Source organism: Uranotaenia lowii, chromosome 1 (genome assembly GCF_029784155.1).
Source record: "Uranotaenia lowii strain MFRU-FL chromosome 1, ASM2978415v1, whole genome shotgun sequence".
NCBI classification, from domain to species: Eukaryota; Metazoa; Arthropoda; class Insecta; order Diptera; family Culicidae; genus Uranotaenia; species Uranotaenia lowii.
This window is the reverse complement of record NC_073691.1, coordinates 642,424-658,188: the sequence shown is the minus strand read 5'-3', so window position 1 is coordinate 658,188 and position 15,765 is coordinate 642,424. Positions and strand designations below refer to the sequence as shown.

Here is a 15,765-nt window from a genome sequence, read left to right as displayed (position 1 = left end):
ATGTTAATTATTTCGGAGCTTCGGTTCCGAAATTTTTTGAAATGGTTCGGTTTCAAACTGAACCATTTAAATGAAAAAATGAAATACAACCTTTTGGCCGGGAAATTTTGAACTGTCGTCTTCCTCCCACACGGTTTCTGTCACGATGACATCAAACCTGAGTGGGAGCGAAGCCTGTCTGTTCTCCCTTCCACACATCGACAGGTTCATACTTTTAGATAGCAAGCGCGTATCTATGACGTCACGTATAATTTGACGTCATATATACGATAATCTTGATTTTAGTGATTGCTGGTTGTGGCTAGCAAGCCGAATTGACACGTTTTTTGGAGTGATGATTTGATGATAATTACTATGAAAATTTATTTTTCAAACTATTTTGTTTTTTTTTCTTTCTTTTATACATTGAAGAGGGAAAAAAATCAAATTTTTTAAGACAAAAATCATTTTTATTGTACTTCCCAGTTTCGCAAAAACGTAGTGACAAAGTTTATAAAAAAATCACACCAATACATACAAATACACTGACATCGTCTGAACTCGTCGAGCTGATTCGATAGGTACCTATAAAGGTATATCTAAGACCCATAATTAAGGATCTCCCAAATCGACCGATAACTATACCTTTCTGTAAGAAAGGCAAAAAGGTCTCCAACCATGTGTTTCAAATAATTTTGCGTTTGCTCTGGGAACAAACGTTGGAGTGAAGACAGCGAGAATAGAGTATCAATAATTCTAGCATAGAGTCCAATGATCAGTAAAATATATTTTAAAAATCTATTAGGAACATGAGTATAAAATTAAAGATTACAATATAAAAACATCAATTAATTAACTCAAGAATAGATAGTTCGAGCTCATCATTTGACCAGTGGTATCTTTTGTCCAAAAATGTCATTATAATTTCATGGTATGACTGGGAGTCAAGTGCAGCTTGATCTGGTTCTGTTGAAGGTTAAGTGTATAGCAGAACTGGGTTTGTTACACTTGTCATCACGGAATGGCGCAGTTCGAAGAGTTGTTACAGCCGAGTCCTTCGAGCGCAGAATTGAGCATTCCTTTTCGATTCAGGAATAGCAGGGGGAACCTTGGTTTATCATGCCTCCTTGTGGTCCAGTGCTGCACGGAATGATGTTGCAAACTTGGAGGGTTGAGTGCTTGGGAATTTACTACAGGGACCGATAAGTATTTTTGTTGGATTGGGGCAAGCCTGAACGAACCGACAGTGGTTGCGTATTGGAAAAACATTGTGGTGCAGCTGAGTTCAGTTTCCTGGTCATACTTCGCACAGGTGCGGTGCAGCCGCCTTGTGGTTGTTTGGCGTACAGATGTACAGAGGTCTGCTGATTTTGTGGAGAAACTGGGCATACTCCGCGCTGTGTGTGACATGCCTGAGGTGCTGTGTGAGCGAGGAGCGGCAGTCCAGTGTGATGCACGGTTGATTGTTATTGCGCCCACAAGGGGAAGGACCACTGGATCGTTAACGGCAGAAGTTGCTGAGCTGCTGGAACCATAGATCGGTGAGTGCTTTGCAGGGCTCGTTGGGGGCCTTCTGATTGATCGTTGTCCCAAAAGTTTCAAGTATCTTGTCGGCATTCAGTTCAGTTGTTCCTGTGGCTTTCCCGGTTGCTGGTTGTTGTGGTAAACGCGGACAATTTTGACGAAAGATGAATCTGTTTAGTGATGCAGGACTTTGATGTTTTCTTCAAAACGTAAACACGTTACATGCGTTACTCTCGAATATGCACGCTCAGCCAAGTGAACATTGAAAACAAACAAATTAATGCTAAACGTTACTCTCGAATATGCACGATCAAAAAAAGTTAACAATGAACGAGTAACACGATTGGCAGTATAAAATTTTTTGGCAACAACGCAAATTTGTGAGCACGCAAATAAAAAAAGCAAAGAGCTTATTTCAGTGGCTAGAAAAGTAAAAACCAAAACCTATTAAGCAGTTGGCAGAATGTACAAAACAGCCCAATGCAGATTACCAAACGGGGACGACTGATTTGAATCCGGTAGAAAAATGTTGGTAGGCTATTTCATCCACAACCAGCACCATGTATGATAATTATTTTTTCAGCAAGAATTTCTTAAGTTTTTGATACTACTAAAGTTTGAATATTGTACCGGAAAGAAATCCCAGCATGACAGGTGGGAGCCAAACCTGGAGTGACTTTCCAGATGTACTTGCAAGTCACAGAGGTTCATTTTTTATCTGAGCGACAAAATGACAGACGACGATGTTAACAGACGACCATGGTAGAGGCGGAATACCTGGGTGCGTTAGAATTCGAAACACTTTTACCATAACAGTTAGCGGTAAGAAGTTTGAAACTTTTTTGCTTGAAATTAGTCGAAAAACATTTGATACACCTTTTCCAGACGATCTCCCGATTTAATACACTTTACACTTTAACTTTAACACTTTACACTGAACTTTTTTAACCTTTTAATATTTTTTACATGAGAACTACCATCATGATTGCAGTTTTTCCAAAAATTCATTCAAAAGCAACAATATTAAAAAATTAATTAAGTAACCATATAAAATGGTTAATGAAAATGAGCGTGTGAAGAAATTGATATGGTGTGCTTCGTTCTCCCACACGCGCCCCTTCGTCGTTTTGTCCTTCACAGAGCAAGCTGAAGTATCAATCACTTTCGTACCATGCAGTGTGGGCACGACGTACTCATCAACGACTTTATTAATTTTGGGGTCGTACCCCTTGGTGAAAACCATTTTTATGTTAAATATTTCGGAGCTTCGGTTCCGAAATTTTTTGAAATGGTTCGGTTTCAAACTGAACCATTTAAATGAAAAAATGAAATACAACCTTTTGGCCGGGAAATTTTGAACTGTCGTCTTCCTCCCACACGGTTTCTGTCACGATGACATCAAACCTGAGTGGGAGCGAAGCCTGTCTGTTCTCCCTTCCACACATCGACAGGTTCATACTTTTAGATAGCAAGCGCGTATCTATGACGTCACGTATAATTTGACGTCATATATACGATAATCTTGATTTTAGTGATTGCTGGTTGTGGCTAGCAAGCCGAATTGACACGTTTTTTGGAGTGATGATTTGATGATAATTACTATGAAAATTTATTTTTCAAACTATTTTGTTTTTTTTTCTTTCTTTTATACATTGAAGAGGGAAAAAAATCAAATTTTTTAAGACAAAAGTCATTTTTATTGTACTTCCCAGTTTCGCAAAAACGTAGTGACAAAGTTTATAAAAAAATCACACCAATACATACAAATACACTGACATCGTCTGAACTCGTCGAGCTGATTCGATAGGTACCTATAAAGGTATATCTAAGACCCATAATTAAGGATCTCCCAAATCGACCGATAACTATACCTTTCTGTAAGAAAGGCAAAAAGGTTCCCAACCATGTGTTTCAAATAATTCAACATTTGCTCTGGATAACCTATGGAGTCAAGACAGCAAGAATAGAGTATCAATGATTCTAACATAGAGTCCAATGATCGGTTAAATATATTTTTAAATTTGTATCTATGTTCATTTTTACAATTTTTAGTTTAGTAAATGAAATGTCGGCCTGGTCTACACGCATAGGTGTAATGGTCAGAATCAATTATCAAGGCGAATATAAAATAACGAATACAATATCAAGAACCGGTTCAACTTCAAAGGCTGATCCTCCGGAGCCACTAAAAGAGAACTGAATGTCGAGAAAATTGGCGCTGTCATGATTATTTTGAATACAGCACGTCACTGGTACGGCCGTTCGCAAGCAGAGCTCATTCCGGAGATTTCACTGTAGATCCGTTGCTATCTGTTCGTTCTTTCATGATTGGATATTACAATTTTTGTCCCTGTAAAAATCAAAATCAAAAATCAAATTAATTTTGAATTAAATTTTCATTTAATTTTTCAATACATTTTTACCACTACGAAAACATGCTTCGAATTTTTGTGTGCTTCCATCAGCTGGAACATGGCCCGATCGCTGTAGTCGTTCGGGGTCATCACCCGGACTATCTGGACAAATCGAGCTGCGTACATGTACTTTTACTAGTGCTTCTTCGGCAGGCTTTCGTAGCTGAAGATACTGTCCGCTTCGCCCGGGAGTAGATCGAGTGATTCGTCCTTTACTGGTACAGCTTTTCCCCATCATTCGGATGGAACCTAACGAACACAATCCTCTCGCTAGTGGGCCTTGTAATCGATAAATTCTAGCACCACTTCGCCACCGTGTTGTATGTTGCAACCCAGTCTGCATTTCTTGTCCTGTGCCTGTTCGGAAGCCTGCGAGCGATGTTGAATGAAGGTAGTTCGAACCTCTTTCAGGGAGGCTTCACTAGACTGTGCCGGAGAGGCTTGCAGCTGATAATGATTGTTTTTTGGCTGAAAGCGATCAAGATAATCCTACAAATAGAAAAAGGAATGTGTTGAATACCATGAATGTGAACCATTAATAAATATTTGATGTACTTACGTTCGATTTCGGTGAAGACATCCAGACAGCAGACTAGATTGCCGAAAATGATGTTTTTCATCCAGATGCCTGAAGGATTCGACCCGTCGTATTGTCGTAGAAAGTGTTATTTTTATTTTGTTTGCACTCACGCTCCTTTTTTTAAACTCAAAATTAAGTAGTTTTGGTTCAAAACAGCACTTCGGTGGCAGCCCTCAACTTTGAGTTCAACTGGGCAATAGCAAAACTAAGTTCTGATAGGCATACTCAATACTAAGTTCGGCAGCCGAACTCGAATTTATCCTTTTTTTCGAGGGTAGCTTTTTTTTCAGGGAATTAAAGGATGAAAAAATTTATTGTACCCAGATGTTGCTGTTCCGGTACATTGCATTGCATCCGGTACAATTACGGAGCGGTGAAAAGTTTTGACACTCCCGGTCAAAGAAAACTTCCGGATGTTACTTCCTACGGGAAGTACACAACATCCGGAAGTTTCCGGACATTCCAAGCCGCTCACCGTATGATAACAATGACGGACAGAATTTTACGCTGACACGGTGAGCATGCATTCCGTTATGAAGTTCCTTCATAGTCTTCCGGTAATTGTTCCGGAACGACAAAATTTTGCGACGTGTTCGTTGGTTTCTGTTCCGGTTCGAACTGAACTCGCTAAGTGTTTTCAGTCCAACAAAGAGAGTTCAATTTTTAGTTCATAAGGTCGAACTCAGCTTTGCTCCCTCGCCGAAGGAAAAAAAAAGGATGAATTTTGAATTCGCAGTTCGAATTCCGTTTTAAACCATCGCAAGGAGGAAAAAGAGTGCTTAACTTTAAGTTCATAAAATCGAACAATGTTTTGAACATCGGTCGTACTTAATTTTGAGTTAAAATAAAGGAGCGTGCATATATTACACGACTTATGCCTAAGACCACTATGGCCCAACTTGGTTAAAATGTTTTCTCTTCAATGAGCTTCGAAAACGATGTTTTTTCACTCCTCGATAAAATGCGTGCTTCTTCAAAATGGCAACGTGCGTGCTCTTCACTTTGAAAATGGCAACGAATGGAAAAATATCTCAATGTCAACTTTTTTAACCTTTTAATATTTTTTACATGAGAACTTCCATCATGATTGCAGTTTTTCCAAAAATTCATTCAAAAGCAACAATATTAAAAAATTAATTAAGTAACCATATAAAATGGTTAATGAAAATGAGCGTGTGAAGAAATTGATATGGTGTGCTTCGTTCTCCCACACGCGCCCCTTCGTCGTTTTGTCCTTCACAGAGCAACCTGAAGTATCAATCACTTTCGTACCATGCAGTGTGGGCACGACGTACTCATCAACGACTTCATTAATTTTGGGGTCGTACCCCTTGGTGAAAACCATTTTTATGTTAATTATTTCGGAGCTTCGGTTCCGAAATTTTTTGAAATGGTTCGGTTTCAAACTGAACCATTTAAATGAAAAAATGAAATACAACCTTTTGGCCGGGAAATTTTGAACTGTCGTCTTCCTCCCACACGGTTTCTGTCACGATGACATCAAACCTGAGTGGGAGCGAAGCCTGTCTGTTCTCCCTTCCACACATCGACAGGTTCATACTTTTAGATAGCAAGCGCGTATCTATGACGTCACGTATAATTTGACGTCATATATACGATAATCTTGATTTTAGTGATTGCTGGTTGTGGCTAGCAAGCCGAATTGACACGTTTTTTGGAGTGATGATTTGATGATAATTACTATGAAAATTTATTTTTCAAACTATTTTGTTTTTTTTTCTTTCTTTTATACATTGAAGAGGGAAAAAAATCAAATTTTTTAAGACAAAAATCATTTTTATTGTACTTCCCAGTTTCGCAAAAACGTAGTGACAAAGTTTATAAAAAAATCACACCAATACATACAAATACACTGACATCGTCTGAACTCGTCGAGCTGATTCGATAGGTACCTATAAAGGTATATCTAAGACCCATAATTAAGGATCTCCCAAATCGACCGATAACTATACCTTTCTGTAAGAAAGGCAAAACTGTGTCGCCAACTCTATGCCATCGCCTTTTCGCCAGCCAGAGGTCCTCCAGCATATATATCACTACGGCGCGGCTGTTGTTGATTAGTGGTCACCCCATCTTTGGGAGGGAGGGCACGCACGCACACACATTCACAAGCACACAAACACCTGGCCTTCGGACCTTGTTGTCAACTGTTATTAGCGCGTTGTTAGTGTGCCAATCAGGTGAAATTTGCCGTGTGTTTCTGCTACTGTTATTACACAATCAAGGGTCTGCTCTTTTTTCACTCTCTCTGGGTTTTTACCTACCAAGGATCAACGTCGTCCTCGTATCGTCTTCATCACTGTGTGTGCTGATGCGAAGGGTCACGCTATGCAATGCCCAAGGAACCACACCAGTTTCATTTTCCTCGAAATTCTTGTCTTTCTTGCTTGCTTTCGTTGCTTGCGGGGGGTGAATTTCTCGCGCTGCAGAACTTTTCCGCTGATTCACAACATGGCACAAGGAGTCACAAGAATTTTTGTCCTCATGCGGGTGCTCTCGGGCCATTCCAAGCTCTCCGAAACTCTCAGACGCGCTAAGGCAGAAGGCTCAAAAACTTTGCTCACCAACAACCACGCGGTCATGCCGACCGAGACCAGGCAGGGAGCTAATTTACCGAAAAGCCACCCGTTTGCCAAAAAAAGTAAGAGAAACAAGCCCCCCTCATCCCGTTTGCCACCCACATCTCGCAGTAGCAACGAAAAACTCATAAAAATCCGCACATGAAAGTGTAACCTTCACCAAACAACCACATCAGCAGAAACGAAGAGAAAAACCAACCAAATCGACACTGACATACACCGAATTGACTGTGAGAGGAGTTATAACCCGCTCAATCCCCTATGCAACAACTACCCAATTACCCCCATCCTCACCCTCGTTATGATGAAAAAAAAAATACAACAGTCAAGGAAAATAACGAAAGTATGAATCTACTGATACAACCTACCAGTCAGTGAGGCATGCATGTATGAATGTAGATATCTTCTGTGTTCAAGTTCGGCTCCAAAGCTTGACAAATGTGTTGTGCTTAAGCTATGCGGATTAGGTTGCTTGCCTGGCGACTGCAGGTTTTTTTTCGGTTCTTTGGGAAACCCCATTATTTAATTGTTACCGTGCTGGGCTACCTCCATCTCTAGTTAGTATACTTCACAGTCACACTTGACAGTGCAGTGGTGCCAGTGCCGGTGTAGAGGAAGCAGCTAACTTGTGGCCGCCTACCCATGTAGTCATTTACCGGAAGGTTACCTTGGAGTGTCTCGTTCCGGCCAAGCACAAACATTAATTTCCTCAGAAATTTGGCCACATTTCAGTCACTCGGCCGTGCGGTGTTTGTTTTTTGGGGCTAACTAAACAAGCTGGCAGAACAAGGGGTCGGTTCAAGGGTGCATCGATGCACAGTGTTTTAAAATTCCTATTTCTTTTCGCATTAACGCCTCAGTGTTTTGATAAAAGATATTTGGGTAATTTGTCGTTTATTTTAATTTTTTTAAATTGTTGAATAATAATGTATTTGAAGGACCCTCAACTTGACTTTCACTTTCACTTCCAGAAGCTAACTAGAGACATTAACGCCTATAATTGGGATAGTTTTGAACCGGAAAAACGTTCAAATCCCAAAATGGAAAAAATGGTCTGATATTATTCAGCCCTTTATTTTTCTACTACATATATTGTTGATCTAATTAATAAATCAAATTAAAAAAAACAAATATTTAATAGAATGCCTGAACGATAGGAGAAATAAGTGCGTAAGAAATCACTGTGTATTCGTTTATAGATTTTTGATTGCTACGTTATCGGTGAAAGTTGTTCTTCTAGAGAAAATAAAATATAGCAATCAAAATCAAGTCATAATATAGACCGATAGAATGTCAGAAGAAAACTGAAGTAGTTGAAAAAAGAGCATTTTTAATACAAGTTTTAATCACATGCAATAGAGGTCGGTAGGGTCGATAGAGGTGACACTACTTGATATTCTCTCCGAGCATAATTTTATGAATATTTTCACCAGTTTATTTCGGACCTCACACAATTTCCGAATTCTCCATGAGGTAATATCGTACAAAGTTGGGATAGTTTTGATTTTGCAGGGGTTTTGTTAAACCTTTAGAAAAAAATACAAAAAAAATGTATGCTGCTTCCCACCATTATCTGCACAGTGGCAACATCAACCGTTTCTGCCATTTTTTCCTCCAGTTCGGTTTGCCAGATTATGTTTTGATTGATTTTCCTCTCTTTTTCAGTTTACGTTTGGCTATTGCTCAATAACTTTCGATAAGATGAAACAGTGTGCAGGATCAATCCATGTTTCAGGAACATCAATTTCATCCAGCTTCGGCAAAACTAAAAATAACTATGTCCTGAAGACACTTCTTCTTGTAAATTTGTCCATTCCAGTAGACTGGTTCACTTTTCGGCTTTTTAGGCAGATCAAAATCGGACTCATATGGGTTGTTCCATATGTATTTTCAAGTATTACTGCCAAATTCGAGATCTTTTGGACTTATTTCTGTTCTGCCTAATTAGTTTAAGTGAAAAAGTCAATTGTCTTGAAAATTTCCGTATAAGGGTTCTAGCCAGCCGTTGTCTATAAATAAAAATACAATTTTATGATGCATGGTGGTTAATATTACAAGCATCCATGTTTGAATAACAAAAAAATACCATGCAACATTTCAGCTCAATCGGACTTGATTTCAAAATTCACGGAAGGAGGGAAAGATATTTGGAAAATCGAAACTTTGATTTTTATGTAAAATGACTTAAAAATGCTTGAAACGTCGAGATCTGGTGATATCAAGAAAAAAAATTCATTGCCGAAAATCGACTACGTCATTTGCCATAAAAATTAAAACTTTGATTTTTCCGATTTCTTTTGCCCACTCCCTCCCCCCTTTTAGTGATTTTTGAGGGTAATAGAAATCGAAAATTTGAGCTCTTTCAGGTACATCCCTGAATCAAGAACAATGGAGCTGAAATTCTTCATAATTTAGTTTTTTGGGCCAATCTTCAAAATACATATGGCCGGTTAAAAGTTAAAAATATTGAAAGAAAATTCTTTTTAGCATATATTTCAAATAACCGGTAACGAAGGTAATTTACACCGAATTTTTGTTTAACTTCTATTCAATTTAATCCAGAACCCGGTTAGTCAATAATCATTTAATATTATGCAAAAATAAAAATTAACCAGTGCAGGTACTAAAAAATATAATAAAATATGAACTCAAAAATAAAGTGTACTAAATATGAAAAATAAATTAGTAGGTACTATAACCGACAATATTGACTGCTTCTTGCTGTCAAAATATGAAATAATTGAGAAAAAATTTCTACGCTTGCTCTAAATTACATAAAAAAATATAAACCAAAATTAATCTATTAACCAGTTTAAAAAAATTGTTTAGTCAAGGAAGAACGACCTTTTTCTTTGTTGAATTTCGGTCGTTTCAATTTTTTTTGTAATGTAGCTTTATTTATTGGTTTGGGAATTCCTGGGATTTTCTAGCGAGTCCCAAAAATTTGGAATTCCCGATATTTTTGTTTCCCCGGGAATTACCGGTCGGGAAATTCCAGGGCAGGACACTCTATCGTTATGCTCAGATTTCCCCTGCTTCTACTAATTCGTTGAAATTTCCTCAATACGCCCCATAATTCATGCTCACAGTCGAATTGTTTCGGTCAGTTGAGTAGAAATTTTCCTGAGAAAAAAGACAAACATGTACATGTACGTAGGAGCCAACAAATATAGCTAGTGCACGCGTTTCAGAAGGTTTCTATAGTGTCTTGAATGCTACATTTTACGGTAAATCAAAAAAGCAATTCCATCGTCGTTTCCACTGCCCGCAGGGAAGTTTATTCGCAAAACTGGAGAAAACTCCACACGGCCTGGCAGACGCCTGAAAGGTTCGAAGTAGCAAAATAATAACGAATGTGACATTCGATTATGAAATTTCGATATCTTAAAACTTTGATAATCTCGAAAAAATCTTTTTAAATAATTTTTTATTTTCTAGATTTTTATATGACCTCACTGCTAGTTTTGGTAGCTCCAACAAATCGGGTTTGATTCATTTGTAAGGTCACTCAGTGGGCACCGCATACATTGAGCTTAGAGCTTCGACTCTATGAGCATTGGAACTGACCTTCAATTATAGAGATGTACTGATTGCAGAGCAAAAGCCTTTCGGAAAATTCAATCTAGAAGATTTCTAACCAGAGTGTTACATATTGGAGCTTACTAGACAGTTCCCATTTTCCCATAATAAATGTTAAGGAAGACCTGCTGAGATTTTGGTTTGTGCTGCTCTAGAAAATGTTTCAATCTCAATCGAGATATCGTTTAGATGATTATTTAAGGGTTAAGTAGTAGTTTGAAAGTAAACAGCAATTTTTGACATTTTTAATTGTATGTTGACATTGTTTATGCTTTGTGAGTGATGGTTGAGAAAAACATTCAAACGGAGGGTCTGAGTCCAGCCCATTGATAATTTCTCATTTAAATATTTATTGTTATTTGGTGTTGACATTAAACAGTTAGAACCTAAATTTCAGAATAAATCTTATTATCATTTTCGGACATATGTCCCTTTTTTGCAACTTTCAGCAGTCTGTTCTTAACATCATTTTTTATTGACTCCAGCAGCATCCTTCTCGTTAAGAAAAGTTGTCTTGCATTTCCCACAAGATAAACAAAACGCAGCACGTCGTCGTGGTCTTTCATTTGAATATAAAGTACAACAGTATGTCCTCGCTAACATGAATCAACAATTTTCACAAAGTAATTCCTGCACTGAGACAAACAGTATTTGAAATTTTAATCCCCAATCAAATAACACGAAAAACCCGGATCCGGTAAAAAAAAATTCTGCATGCATACGAATATTGTACATATGTAGAACTACAAAGAGTATGGGGGGATGACAAAAGCAGTTCGTTCAGCTTGCTCGCTTCATCGCCTCGACGAAACGAAGCTAGCAGCCACTCCTACCCATTGTCTTTGATGATGATTGGCTCAATTGTGTGAGCTGTTCTGGTTGTTTCTCGATTTTCACTACCCAACACAATACTCGGGATGCTGAACGTGGTCCAGTCAGAGTAGATAGATAGATAGATACTGACGGCATCTGCAGCCAGCCACTTTGTTTATCTAAAAGTACTTTAAACGATCTGTTTTACTGCTTGAACCTTTAGAGGAGGGAAGCTTCGTCTGCTTTGAAGTCAGAGCCATTTCTACTTTCGACACCAGAGCAAGTGATTTAAAGTTCTTTATTACATGGAATTTATTTAACTGAACAATACAACATAAATATTTCACTTGAAATCGATTAAAATTAGACTTACTTCTTTTTATCGCTTTTGGTCGGATGAATCTTACGCCGCTCATTGTCTCTCTTGCCTTTTAGAACCATTCAAGTAGACACACAAGAAATCAATCGAAATCGATTTTCATTGCAGTTAAAGCATGTTTTATATTAAATCAATATGACACCACAATATACATTCAAAAGAAAACATCAAATCTTCACGAAATCATATAAAATTAAGAAACGAAATAAAATCACGACTAATTCACTCGAAAAATTACTTCTAAGGGATGAAAACTACAGAACACACATTCCAGATCACCGGAAGGAACCAAACTAGACCCAAGTTATTATAACTGGTCGATTTTGGATGAACAAAACATCTACCACGATGCGACTTTCGCTTTATGAATGAAGGTCCAACGAACTTTTACACATTCACCTACCTGAGACGAAAAAAAGAACCCAAAACCGCAAAGGCTCAGGTTTGGGACACCAAATTCGTTCAAGAAGAATAAGGTAGCAAATGAGGTTTCGTTACTTGATGAAAAGCTCAGATGGGGTTTGGCTTTCGCTTTATTCCGGTACCTTCATCATAGTGATGCTTTAGTGTTGCCTTGGGTCATTTCCAAAAAAAACAAAAAAAAAAGACTTTCGCTGAGTCTGTCAATAATAATCAATGTCTGTGTGCTTTTGCTTGCAAATTATCATAATTTTTCGATTCTTCCTGACAGCTTCTGATTCACTTTACTTTTAAGACAGATAACTTAGTCAAAAAAGTGAATACAAAAAAAAACATATGAGTTCTTATTCAAATTTTTTAATTTGTATGAATGATTTCAATTTCAATCAATATTATTTTGGACTCGTGGGTAAACCCAAGGCGGATACAATGCATACATGATTTCAATCAATATTATTTATATCTTCAAAATTGTTTATATACTGGTTATGAACTAGTTTACGCATTTTTAAGTAGAATAAAATAAAATCAAATAATGACTGTTTTTATTTCGAAATCACCATAAGCAGCAAACCCCTAACTATAATATTCTCAAAAATAAAGTTTAAAATACTCTGTGGTAGAAAGTAACAAATTAAGGAAAATCTTCATAGGAAAAATGCATCTCGCCTGACATTCACAGCATAGGTTTAGTTGATTACCGATCGATTTTTCCTGTATGTGTCATACTTCGCAGCGATGATGTAGATATGTTCCTATACTGAGATCGCAAAGTTTACTGAAACCCAAACACACGCACCGAAAATTTATCGGTAAACGAAATGCTGAAGAAGTTTTCAAACGAATGAACATCAAACCCAGCCAGAACGCGTTTAGCCTAGGGAAGGTGAGGAATTTGGTGGGTGGTGGAATTGTGTATTTTGTGCTCAGTTTTTCCACTCTCTCAATATATCAAACAGTTTTCTGCATCGACACTCGCTCCCACTCTCTGTATTTTCTCATTTTCTCTTGTTGACAATTGCTCGACCACTCACTAGTACTTAGCAGCGACACAAGAAGTAGGAAAATCGGGAAAGGAAAAAAAAAACTTGATTTTGCACCAGCCAGCACGCAGCAGAGGGAGCAGCTACTCGATACATGAGTTGTTTTAATTGCATTTTGCTGAGCCCAGTGCATGGGAAAATGGAAAGAAAGTTAGGAAATTTTCTTTTAAGAAACGACGGGCATAAAAACTGCACCATAATAGCAGCGCATTTAAAACCATTTCAATAAGTTTATTTTATCCCCTGCTAATCACATGATTTCCTATATGGATGTTTATTAATGAACAGAGCTACATGTCTTCCTTGACCTAGTCACTAAGTTATTTTGTAACTTGAAGGTTACCGTGAATAAAAATCACAATTACAATCACAATCACAATCACATGTGATTTATTTTCTCTGGAGCCATAAAAAACTCATTTTATTTTATTCAAAACTCTTCTGAATTTCTGAAATCAAACGTGCTTCCCCAAAACAAAGCTGTGATAAATTTTAAAGTATCCTTTCTGGAGCCACCAAAATTTCAGCTAGTGTTCTTAAATCAATCAATTCTGAATAAGAGCTTTTAATCCAACTTGATTTTTCTTAACAAAATTGTGTCAACTAGATTGTGAAAGATTTTCTCTGAAGCCATCAAATTTTAATTTTTATTCATAATCATTCGTGCTTCTCCAAAACAAAGCTCTGCAAATTAATGTCTGATTTACCCTCGTGGAATCACTAAAATTTCATCAAATGATCTGAAATCAGATCAATTATGAATAAGAGCTTGTTATCAAACTTGCCTTTTTTTTAAAGAATGTTTTGCCAACTTAATTGTGATAGACACTCTCTGGAGCCACCCAAAATTAATTTTTTACAAAATTTTTCTGAGCACGTGCTTCTCCAAAGCAAAGCTGAATTAATTGCATTCTGATTGACACTCTCTGGAGCCACAAAAATTTCATCAATTATATGAAATTCAGATTTATTGTGAATCATGTAGAATGTTGGAGGCTCCAGAGATTAACTATCAGAATTTCATCGACCCAGCATTGTTTTTAAAAAGCACATTTGATTTCAGAATTTCAGAAGAATTTTTAATAAAATAAAATTTTGGTGGCTCCAGAGAGTGTCTATCACGATCTAGTTGATACAACTTTGTTAAAAACCACATTTGATTTCCAGCTATACAAAACGATGTTTGAATAACGTTGTTTCAGCAAAGATTTCATTGACTCTCTCTGGAGCCACTTTGCTAAAGAACTTTTTATATTTTGAAACGTAAGATCGCTGATTTCAGTACAATTTGCATGAATCATTTATTCGTTTCAAACAACGTTATGAGACATAAATTTAGATCATTGTTTTAGATTTCATGTCAAACTAGATGCACATAATCAAAACATTGTTTGTCATAAAAAAATTCATTGTTTTAAACCTGAACAAAAAGAATAAAAGGAATTTTTCAACGAAATGATTGTAAATTTTAATCGACCATATAAATTCGTTCTGAATTTTTTTTTTTTTTTTTTTTATGTAGCGGCCCACCACACTCCCCCACACCAAAAAGCTCGTATGAGCCCCCTGGTAATGGACGCTACTGTTCTCAGCACGTCTGGCAGCAAACGAAAAGAGAATAAAAATACAATACGCGAGCAAATTTTACTCATGCTGAGAACTCAAAATTTTAATTAATTGCGAGGAAATGTGACGAATACTATTTAAACTAATTTACGCTATGAATCTCAATGGAAAAAGATTTCCTTTGAAGAGATTCATGTTTGAGACAAACAAAATTTAAACAAAATAGATTATACTAGAAGTTACAAGATATTTTACATTTTAAAATTAAGGTTACACTAAATTTAAGCTACATAATTAAAAATATCATAAAAGCTTGCTTTGTTCGATTTATTTAACGACTAATTTTTTCCTTAAATATTTGAAGCAGTTTGTTTTTGAATATGGATCTACTATTTATTTCTTTAAGATCATTGGGTAAGATGTTATATTTGGTTGGTCCGATGAAAGAAATTCGTTTCTGCCCTAAAGTTGTAAACGACCGACAGGGTTGTAGATAATTAAAAAAACGGGTATTATGTGTTCTAATAGCTGTTGTAAAATTAATGTTCTGGATGGTATTTGATGAGTGTATGTTGTCAAAGACGTACATTATGGTTTGGAAATCGCAAAGATCAGCTATTGGTAAAATGTTATGAGAAATGGATGAATAAATAAGTTTTGTTGAGTATAGCATAGGGAGGTTGTAAATATTCTTTAAACATCTGTTTTGCAATGATTGAAGCTTTTGTAGATGTGATTGAGACGCTCGACCCCAGACTGAGATAAGATAATGTAAGACTGAGTGGATAAAAGCATAATAGAATTTCAATAAGACATGTTTAGGCACAAAATTTCGTAACCTCCACAGAACACCACAAAGCGGGGAAAT

The 15,765-nt window shown here is 36.9% G+C and overlaps 1 long non-coding RNA gene across 1 annotated transcript; it reads right to left on the bottom strand.

Moving 5' to 3' along the window:
- Positions 1-3,481: 3,481 nt before the first annotated feature.
- On the bottom strand, positions 3,482-4,635 carry LOC129738511 (uncharacterized). The gene is made up of 3 exons (XR_008735527.1): positions 4,477-4,635; positions 3,919-4,406; positions 3,482-3,853 (listed from the first exon to the last, which is right to left on the bottom strand). It is a non-coding gene; the product is annotated as an uncharacterized LOC129738511 (long non-coding RNA).
- Positions 4,636-15,765: the final 11,130 nt, after the last annotated feature.